Source organism: Rhincodon typus, chromosome 26, assembly GCF_021869965.1.
Source record: "Rhincodon typus isolate 14 chromosome 26, sRhiTyp1.1, whole genome shotgun sequence".
Taxonomy (NCBI): domain Eukaryota; kingdom Metazoa; phylum Chordata; class Chondrichthyes; order Orectolobiformes; family Rhincodontidae; genus Rhincodon; species Rhincodon typus.
In genome coordinates, this window is record NC_063357.1 from 22,860,640 (window position 1) to 22,872,203 (window position 11,564).

Here is an 11,564-nt window from a genome sequence, read left to right on the forward strand (position 1 = left end):
TTGGTTAGATGGAAGATTAGGGTCATCAGTCTTGGGTCCAAGTTTTACCAGAATGATTGGCTAGTTGCAAAGATGGCCATCAAAATGGCACTTGCACATGCACACTCAAGTCCAATAATATCAGTTACTAGCGACATATGACCCTCAGCCAGAATGCAACTGCACGTATATGGTCAATATCACACGGACATGCACAGATATATAGTTCAATTGCTAATGCTGCACATGAAATGTAAATCATTCAGATATTATCAGAGCTAGTTGGGATACAGAATTGGTGCACGCTGTTCCACTGCTTTGTAGTGACATGGCGCTGCGTACCTGTGCTTTTACACATGCACAGTGGCTGCACCTGCTAGTGATGACACTGCTAATAAATGCAGCCAAACCTTACAACATGGTGGTCAGCATGTGACGTGAAGATTTTATATTTAAATATTATTTACAGCATAAAAGCAATGATAAAGTTTGCTAAAGGAAGCTTATACAAGAGTGATGACACTATTATTTTTAAAAATCACAGAACCTACCAAAAAGAAGAAAACAACAACAGACCTGAAGAGCAAAAGACAGTAAATATAAAATTACCAGAATTGTCCCTACTCAAGTTTAAGCTGGTGAGCCAGACATTGACGATTGGGTAAGAAAATTCAAACGTACATAAATACAGAAAGACTGAAGTAATTTTACAGAGCTTGGAAAATGGCACAGAATACAGGCTGAATGCTTGCCCTTTATAAATTAAATTCCAACAGAGCAATGAGAAAAAATGGGGTAACTGAGACATAAAGGTGACAGTTTAGAATATTTTTTATATGAAGCCAACAGTTTAAAATACCACAAAGAATGACAATTTAGAATATTGCTGGGAATGTGGAGGAAGAAAGATGAATCTCTCAGGAGTTAAGTGGTGTTTGCAACCCTTTGAGTGCAGAACAATTTTAACAGTAAAAGAATTAAATAAAAATTCTAAGTCATAGTGAAGCTCAGATATAAGGAAAAAGTTCCATTACTGAAAAACACTTTAAAGAAATAAACAGGAAGATGTAGCAATGTTAGAAAAGAATGATAAATTTAAAACTTTCTCTGCTCAAGGATTTGAACACACCAACGGATCAAACCTAACACAAAATTGGGCATTTTGGAGAAAGAAATTCGTAAGATATAAAATTGTTTCAAGATTAAACAATAAACGTGAAGCACAACAAGTTAATACATTTATTTATTCTTTTGCAGAAACAGCAGATGATATGAGTGCAGGCAAAGGAATTGAGGAAAAATCAGACAAATTTGAGGAAGTTTGAAGGCCTTTAATATTTACTGCAATCTCAGAACAAATAAGATTTTATAAAGATCCAGGTTTACCAAAAATAATTTAGCAACCAGCAATTAATAGAGTATGTTAGCAAGGTTAGTTGAGGGAAGTGACTACAGAGAATTGGAAACAAAATTGATTAGAGACCACGTTGCTGTAGAAATAGTTGATGAATCTCCATCAGATTAATCACAATCATCAATACATTTCCTAAAATGTAAAATAGTGAACAACACCATAAAAATGAGACACCCAAAGGTAAGAAGCCATAAACTCTTTCCAGTGTTTTAATATAAAAAAAGCTTTACAGGCAAGATCAGTGCCCTGCAAATAAAGGAGAATGCTTCCCATGTAAGAAATCGGTCACTTTCAAAAAGATGTACTCAAGTAAATGTGCAATCTTTAAAATAACTAAAGATACAGTCTTCAAATAACTGTCAATGACGGGCAGAAATCTTCAATGGAAGACAAGCCAAAATACTAACAAGAAATATAATTTGAGTCCAATGAGAACATCATAAGGGAGAGACACCTCCTGACAGATTAAATTTGTGAAGTCGGAGACTTGACAGAAGATAGGCAGTATTCAAATGTAAATACAAATATGAATGTGTTAATAATAATTTGAACAAAGTGCTTGGGGGAGATGGAGTTTAAAAAGATGTGAAAGTGTTACCATATGAATGACATCACCCACTGTGATGATGTCAAAGATCACGTGATATGGATACCTTGCGGAATCTTAGATAGACAGACGTGCCCCGAGTACCTTGTAAAAAATTGTGAACCACTGGCTTTCCAGTCTGCAGCAATATCTGGATTCTTATAAAGCCCCACAAATTCTTTGCCCATTCCCAAACCCATGTCCATGTTGGGCTGGTTTTTATAATGTCCAACTCTGCTTTCCTGATGGTCTGGATCAAGATTCTCCCCACTTCTTCCCTTTTGCGCAAATCAACAGATGTTCCTGAAGTCCTCTTGGTGACAATGGCAGAGAAGTGTTTATTTTAATGGAACAGTTACCTGATCTGTCTTGCCTACGAATGAGCTCCAATCCTGTATCAGTGTGCGAAACCTTAGTTATTCTCAGAGACAGTGTTAAAATAGTTTATTTTTCTATGAATGCTACATTTCTCAGTCCTCCATCTCCAGCCCACCCCTTTCCTCAAATGCTCCAAATTCCAACATTTCTTAATACTATAGATCCCAGAGTCCCATGCCACTGATTATTACTACATACTAAAACTGCACTTTTTCTCTTTTCCCCTTCTATTTGCACTGTCAGATTCTAGAATTTCAGGCCCTAACTGTTGCCAAGTTACAGTAACTCCTCAAGCTGAAAATTACTCCTAAAGGACTAACACCAGAATTGTACATTCCCTCCCAACTATCCCAGATCACTAATTATCAGTTTTAGCTTCAAAAGTATATCATCTACACACTTTTTGCCATCTGTTTTTCATCTTATCCCCATCCAATGCTGTTACCCAATTTCGTTAATAACATAGTCATGACTATCTTCACTATTTCTATTCTGGACATTAACAAGGGTAAGATTGAATGCATCTGGAAAAGAACAAATATGTTAGCCAGTTAGAGAGATTGGAAAACCACACATAAGAATGTATGAGAGATAAAGCCATGGGAGTTAAACCAGAACAAAATAAATGCATTGTACATCCAGGATATCAGTCAGGAAAGCAATTGTTGAAAAACAACTTAACTACCAAAGAAATGTTAAATTCAGAGATCCTGAAAAAAAAATGCTCCCCAATCTGAATCTACAGTTACAAGTTTATTCTCCCAATTTATTAAAACTTGCAATAACACAACTTATATCACTGAACATGTTTGTACTATCACAATGCTGCTCCATTGTTCTGACATGCTGGTTGTTCTTACCTGCTTGGCACTTTAAATGTGTTCATCAGAGCAACTAGCCCAACTTTACTCTGTGAACTCATTCTTAAAGTTACCTTTTTCAGTTTGCTTTGTTCAATAAATATTAGGATTAAGATTACCCATGTTTATTTCAGTACTTTTCGTAGAAGCCCCAATTTATTCTAGATTTATGCTTCATCCATCAGTGTAGCTACGATTAGGAGACTTATAAATATCTTCTGCCAATGGCTTCTTTCTCATGCTATTGTTTAACTCTACACGTAATGATTCTCCATTTGATCTTCCAGGACAAGATCGCTTCCTACTCTGCACCAATCCCATCTTTTATAAACAGAGCAACATCACTTTCTTTTCATCTTATCCTCTCAATTTTTCTTGAATATTCAAGTTTTAATCTTTGTCAACTTGCAACCAGGTCTCTGTAATGGATATCATACTATACACATTTATCAATATTTGTACCAAGAATTCATCTATCCTTAATTTTGCTTTTTCACCACATTTTTCTTCTGTCACCCTACTGGCTGGTACACTCTTGTATTTGTATGCTTTGTCCCTTTCTATCAGTCTCTGGTTATTTTAACCGATATCATTTTTGTGCTCAACTGCTTTGTCTTTTCTCTTTAACTTTCCAAACATTTCCTCACCTGAACCATCTCAGAGAAAAGAACAAATTATGCACTTTACACATCAAAATGACACGTGATGTTGCACAAATGCCATTTTAGAGTCATAGAGCCCTACAGCACAGAGACAGGCACTTCGGACCAAACTGGTCCATACCGAGCAATTTTGGTTAATAACAGCTCTTACCATACAACACTGAGACCCGAAATGACTAGGTATTGACACAAGAATCTTTAATACATTGATTAAATGAGCAGTGAACAACTGTCAATTTTATACAGAGCCTTTACAACTGTTCATTTAGTTTTACTTCAATTTCTTCCAATTGTCCTATATTGTTGACTATGAGTTTAAGTGTTCACTTGCAGCTGCTGTATTCATTCAGAACATGCCAATCTTGATTAAGGATTCAAAAATCTTAGAATGCAATATTGCATTCTAATCTTTACTCCTTTATTCTAGATGCAGCTCTTGTCTAAGTGAAGAGATTTAGGACAATGTGAGAACAACTACCCCATGGAAGAGCTCAAATATCATTGTGGCAAATGGCCAAGGTAGCACAGGAAAGTTGTGCCAGATACTTCTTCTCTCTGCACTTGGAAAAATCTCAGAAATTGTGACTTTTAAAGGATGACAAGAGCACTTATCTGAAGAAACCATTCAAAGCCAGCCCAAACAAGTGAGAATTTACAGCGGTGTCGGCAAATGTTAGGAACACAATGTAGTGTTGTTAGATCTTGAAGACAGAACTGCTCAGCTTAGCATTTTAACTATCTTCCTTAAAATTATGGAGTCAGTTCTTTCCAACATGTTCTGCTGCATGGTTGCTATGAAACATATAAAGTTGCCTTTTTTTTCATTTTAGACGCAGACAAACTGGTTAGGTATTTCCAAAAGTTTCCAAGCAAGTTTTAAATTTTCAAACATTCTGGATTTTTAGCCATTACTTTTCAAGATGAATTTAAACTCTGTTTCTACTATCAATGGCCATTATTTGCCTGTTGACTTTTATTGTGTGTGTCAATGGGCTATTTTACTGCAAGTTAAGGGAAATTGGAAGATATGTTTTCAGTTAATATCCATAATTATACAATTTCAAGATAGTCATTAAATGGTAATTGTGAGAAGCTGGATTCATTTTCAACCCCGTAGCTCAAGGGTACTGATGCAACTTTTGTGCTTCCTATTGAAACAATTGAACTCGGTACACAGGCAAAGGTCGGACTGGATCCTCCTACAAAGTGATGGTTTTGCTGCTCAGTGAGCTGTCAGCTAGTGACTTGCTTTTCCTTTCTTCTCCTCACACTAATTGATTTGATTTATTATAGTCACGTGTACCTAAGTACAGTGAAAAGCTTTGTTTGCGAGCAATACAGGCAGATCATAGTTAGCAAGGACATACAGAGCATAGGGTGCTTAGACAGAGTGAGGCATACAGATTACACTACACAAAAGGCACATGAAGCAAGATTGACATTAACAGAACAACATTATTTGAAGTTAGAGAGTCCATTCATCAGTCTAACGGCAGAGAAGAAGCTGTTCTTGAACCTGTTGGGGCGTATGTTCTAGCTTCTGTATCTTCTGCCTGACGGAAGAGGTTGTAGGAGAGAATTAGGTGGAAGGAGTCTTTGATGACTTTGGCAGTCTTTCTGTGGCAACGAGAAGTGTAAATGGAGTCCATGGATGGAATGTTGGCTGCAAACAGAAAAAGAAAAGACTTACAGATTTTCATAGGTAGGTAACCAAATTTCTTTATAACTTTAGTGAAGTTGTTCCTGGATGAGAAGCGAGGCGCAGGAACATCTGTATTTTGGATGCTTGTAGCCCATATCTCTTCAAAGTGGTGTCCATGGTATTCATGCATATTTGTGACATAAAATGCATTGGAAATAATCTTGATACATGTATTGGTGTACACAAAAAGAACATACAATGATCTGCCTGACCTGAATGATTGTTTTATCAACCAATATCTAACTATCTACTGCTGCCATTTTGCAGCTCAATGATTCAGCTAACACCATCTCTCACCCTACATCAGGTTATAGTCCAACAGGTTTAATTAAAATCATAAGCTTTCATAGCACTGCTCCTTCATCAGGTGAAGTGACTTCACCTGATGAAGGAGCAGCGCTATGAAAGCTAGCGATTTGAAATAAATCTGTTGGACTATAACCTGGTGTTATGTGATTTCTGACTCTGTCCACCCCAGTCAAACACCGGCACCTCCACATCGTCTCTTACTCTGTCATGGTCAAATATGACATCAAGCAGTAGGAAGGAATACTCACCAGTGCTTTTTAAAGGGATCGTCAACTAGTTACAGCTTAGTGGCTGGTTGATTTCTTTTGGCTGCTGATACAATTCTCTATATATTTAGTACTTCCAATGTTCCAAAATGCTCCACAGCAAGAAATGTTACAGATGCTGAAGTACAATCTGCTGACATCAAAATTTCTGAACAGCCCAGTTTCTCATTGAATCTTCCACTCAGAGAGACCATTGCTACAATACTCATGGAGACTGATAACTTCAAAAAGTTAAATTTGATTTCCAATTGCTAGCAGAAAGAATGACAGAGGACGTTCTCATACCTTAACACAGGTATTGAAACAGACAGCTTAAAAGCCATAGAATGGAATTTTTAACAGAACTGAGAAACCCACGATCAGGTGTACATTTTATTGCCCTTTTAATAGTAAAAATTCAATTCTCCTGCAACCAGTCCAAAATTATTCTTAGCTCTCAAGAGTTTATTTCTGTCCTTTTCTTTCCCAGTTTAGTAGCCCTTAGGCAAAAATTGTCCCTCGTGGTGGAAGTTTTCCTGGAGCTTTTTTCTCCAGCTTAATTGGGGCAAATTTTCCAATTTCATTCATAAGTTTGATCTTTAAATCCAAAAACCAGCTTCCACCTTCATTCCATACCCTAAACCAGCCTCTAGTTAATCTCTCTCTCCTGAGTGCTGCTACTTGTCTGTGAGTATCAGACTCACCTTAGAAACCTTTCAAGGCCTGTCCCCAATGCAAACCTGAATCCTTTGAGCTTTGCAGCCAGGTAAAAATGCTGCAAAGGAATTTTTGAGCGTTCAACTCTCTTTTATCTTGGAAGTAAATGGGCAGTGTAAAGCACACTGTTTATAACTAAACATTCTTAATAATATTCCAGAACTTTGGAAACCAGCAGTTAACATAGATGCTACTGCCATTGTCTACAGCATGAATATTTTACATCTTCCTTCCAGTGAACAATGTAGGGTTCCCATTAACCTTTAAGAGCTATGTTAACCAGGCCTGTTGTTAGGCAGATTTCAAAATCGGTCACATGTCTGTTTTCATTTTTCTCATTTTCTTAAATTAACGAAGCAGTTCCAAAACATAGTAATCTCAGAAACATTATACTTGTTGTACTGCAGAACAGAACAACTTACTGGAAGAAGGTAGAAGGGCTGTCAGTAGGAGGTCACATTCACCTGCTCTGAGCCGACTTTTATTTTAGATAGAGAGAAGATAGGAATGAAATGCAAAATAAATGTCCAAACATATGAGGAATCTATAATGTTTAATCACTAATTATTCTCTGGAAAGGTTTGAATTATTGTTAAAGATGAGGGAATAAGTGTAAAAAGAGACATCACAAAAACAAATTAAAATTAAACAACATCTTTAGCAGAGAAGTGCACTTCCGAGTAGTTTGCACCTAAAAGATGATGCATCCCTTAATTTATTCTCCTCCAATGGAGCATATGCAATTTTTCAAGTTTTTCATCCTATCTTGTACTTTGTCATACCAGTCTCCTGGTGAATCTGCACTGTGCTGTTTATTTTGCTTTAATATCCTTCCCATAATTGCAATGTGATAAAATATAGACGATCATTTTCAAATTTTGTCATTGATTTTAACACTTGGGATTATAATTGACGGAAATGATTTAACAGGGAAAAACCATTGATTTAACATGGCCATTGAAATCAGTTGACCATGCAGGTTAGCTAATCTTTGTGAAATCAATGTGGAATAGATATAATTGTCTCAATTGAAATTAATGTTTTCAACAAAAGATACTGAAATGATTCCAGCCAACCACGCATGAAAAATCCCACATCTTCAACTGTGATTTACAACATTTGTGATAAGATTCACATGTTGGAGATGAAGGTGCACCTGCGTTTATCAATGTTGGAAATAATTAACTCAGACATTGAAATACACAAACCACCTGCATTTTATGGAACTTTTTTTGGCACAGCAGGGAAAATGTATTTGTGATTGCAGAACTGGAGAAATCTCTCTGTAGTTCTTGAAGAATAAAGCACCCAATGATGACATAAACTGGAGAGAAATATCCAGAAATAAATCAAAGAGCTGCAGATGCTGGAGATCTGAAACAAAAACAGAAATTGCTGGAGCATCTATAAGGACAAAGCAGAGTTAGCATTTCAAGTCAGGTGACTTTCAGACATTCCATGTTCTCGTATCCAATCCTGACATTGTCATCAAGGCTGCTGACAACGGTGATGCTGTTGTTTTTCTGATGTACTAACCTCTATATTGTGGAACATAGAACATAGAACAATACAGCGCAGTACAGGCCCTTTGGCCCTTGATGTTGCGCCAACCTGTGAAACCAATCTGAAGCCCATCTAACCTACACTATTCCATTATCATCCATATGTTTATCCAATGACCATTTAAATGCCCTTAAAGTTGGCGAGTCTACTACTGTTGCAGGCAGGGCATTCCACGCCCTTACTACTCTCTGAGTAAAGAACCTACCTCTGACATCTGTCCTATATCTATCACCCCTCACTTTAAAGCTATGTCCCCTCGTGCTAGCCATCACCATCCGAGGAAAAAGGCTCCCACTGTCCACCCTATCTAATCTTCTGATCATCTTGTATGTCTCTATTAAGTCACCTCTTAACCTTCTTCTCTCTAACGAAAATAGCCTCAAGTCCCTTAGCCTTTCCTCATAAGACCTTCCCTCCATACCAGGCAACATCCTGGTAAATCTCCTCTGCACCCTTTCCAATGCTTCCACATCCTTCCTATAATGCGGCGACCAGAACTGTATGCAATACTCCAAGTGCGGCCGCACCAGAGTTTTGTACAGCTGCAACATGACCTCATGGCTCCAAAACTCAATCCTTCTACCAATAAAACCTAACACACCGCATGCCTTCTTAACAACCCTATCAACCTGGGTGGCAACTTTCAGTGATCTATGCACATGGACACCGAGATCTCTCTGTTCATCCACACTGCCAAGAATCTTACCATTAGCCCAGTACTCTGTATTCCTGTTACTCCTTCCAAAATGAATCACCTCACACTTTTCCGCATTAAACTCCATTTGCCACCTCTCAGCCCAGCTCATGGCAAGCTAATGGAGCTAAGGATTGACAAGTCTCCTGGCCGTGATGGAATGTATCCCAGGGTACTAAAAGAGATGGCGGGAGAAATAGCAGGTGCACTGGTGGTAATTTTCCAAAATTTGCTGGACTCTGGGGCAGTCCCAGCAGATTGGAAAACAGCAAATGTGATGCCACTGTTTAAAAAGGGAAGTAGACAAAAGATGGGGAATTATAGACCGGTTAGCTTAACCTCTGTAGTGGGGAAGATGCTTGAGTCTATTATCAAGGAAGAAATAGCAAGGCATCTTGATAGAAATTGTCCCGTTGGGCAGACGCAGCATGGGTTCATGAAGGGCAGGTCATGCTTGACAAATCTTTTGGAATTCTATGAAGACATTACGAGCAAGGTGGACAATGGGGACCCAGTGGATGTGGTGTACCTAGATTTCCAAAAGGCCTTCGACAAGGTGCCGCACAAGAGGCTACTGCATAAGATAAGGATGCATGGCGTTAAGGGTAAAGTATTAGCATGGATAGAGGATTGGTTGACTAACAAGAAGCAAAGAGTGGGGATAAATGAGTGCTATTCTAGCTGGCAATCAGTGACCAGTGGTGTGCCTCAGGGATCGGTGTTGGGACCGCAATTATTTACAATTTATATAGATGATTTGGAGTTGGGGACCACGTGTAGGGTGTCAAAGTTTGCAGATGACACTAAGATAAGTGGCAGAGCAAAGTGTGCAGAGGACTGTGAAACTTTGCAGAGGAACATAGATACATTGAGTGAGTGGGCAAAGGTCTGGCAGATGGAATACAATGTAAATAAATGTGAAGTCATACATTTTGGTAGGAGTAATAGTAAAAAGGATTATTACTTGAATGGTAAAAAGTTGCAGCATGCTGCTATGCAGAGGGACCTGGTGTCCTTGTGCATGAATCACAGAAGGTAGGTCTGCAGTACAACAAGTAATTAGGAAGGCAAATGGAATTTTGTCCTTCATTGCGAAAGGGATCGAGATTAAAAGCAGAGAGGTTATGTTGCAGCTGTACAAGGTGCTGGTGAGGCCACATCTGGAGTACTGTGTGCAGTTTTGGTCTCTTTACTTGAGAAAGGATGTACTGGCACTGGAGGGGGTGCAAAGGAGGTTCACTAGGTTGATTCCGGAGTTGAGGGGGTCGGCTTATGAGGAGAGGCTGAGTAGATTGGGATTATATTCATTGGAATTCAGAAGATTGAGGGGGGATCTTATAGAAACATATAAAATTATGAAGGGAGTAGATAAGATAGAAGTAGAGAGGATGTTTCCACTGGCAGATGAAGCTAGGACAAGAGGGCATAGCCTCAAGATTAGAGGGAGCAGCTTTAGGATTGAATTGAGAAGGAACTTCACCCAGAGGGTTGTTAATCTATGGAATTCCTTGCCCAGTGAAGTAGTTGACGTTTTTAAAGATAAGGTAGATTTTTTTTGAACAATAAAGGAATTGAGGGATACGGTGAGAACACGGGTAAGTGGATCTGAGTCCACGAAAAGATCAGCCATGATCTTATTGAATGGCAGAGCAGGCTCGAAGGGCCGGACGGCCTACTCCTGCTCCTAGTTCTTATGTTCTTTATGTTCTTATGTTCTCTGCAGCTTATCTACATCCCTCTGTAACCTGCAACATCCACAACTCCACCGACTTTAGTGTCATCTGCAAATTTACTAATCCATCCTTCTACGCCCTCATCCAGGTCATTTATGAAAATGACAAACAGCAGTGGCCCCAAAACAGATCCTTGCGGTACACCACTAGTAACTGAACTCCAGGATGAACATTTCCCATCAACCACCACCCTCTGTCTTCTTACAGCTAGCCAATTTCTGATCCAAACCACTAAATCACCCTCAATCCCGTGCCTCCGTATTTTCTGCAATAGCCTACCGTGGGGAACCTTATCAAACGCTTTACTGAAATCCAAATACATCACATCAACTGCTTTACCCTCATCCACCTGTTTGGTCACCTTCTCGAAGAACTCAATAAGGTTTGTGAGGCACGACCTACCCTTCACAAAACCGTGTTGACTATCCCTAATCAAATTATTCCTTTCTAGATGATTATAAATCCTATCTCTTATAATCCTTTCCAACACTTTACCCACAACTGAAGTAAGGCTCACTGGTCTATAATTACCAGGGTTGTCTCTACTCCCCTTCTTGAACAAGGGGACAACATTTGCTATCCTCCAGTCCTCTGGCACTATTCCTGTAGACAATGACGACATAAAGATCAAAGGCAAAGACTCTGCAATCTCCTCCCCAGCTTCCCAGAGAATCCTAGGATAAATCCCATCCAGCCCAGGGGACTTATCTATTTTCACACCT

General features: G+C 38.8%; 1 long non-coding RNA gene across 2 annotated transcripts in view; it reads left to right on the plus strand.

Annotated features, from left to right (window-relative positions):
• LOC125486174 overlaps positions 1-4,659 on the plus strand; it is a 29,616-nt gene extending 24,957 nt beyond the window's left edge. For both annotated transcript variants that reach the window (XR_007264859.1, XR_007264860.1), the window contains exons 2-3: positions 524-640; positions 4,307-4,659. This is a non-coding gene — a long non-coding RNA (uncharacterized LOC125486174). The remainder of the gene's footprint in view (positions 1-523; positions 641-4,306) is intronic.
• Positions 4,660-11,564: the final 6,905 nt, after the last annotated feature.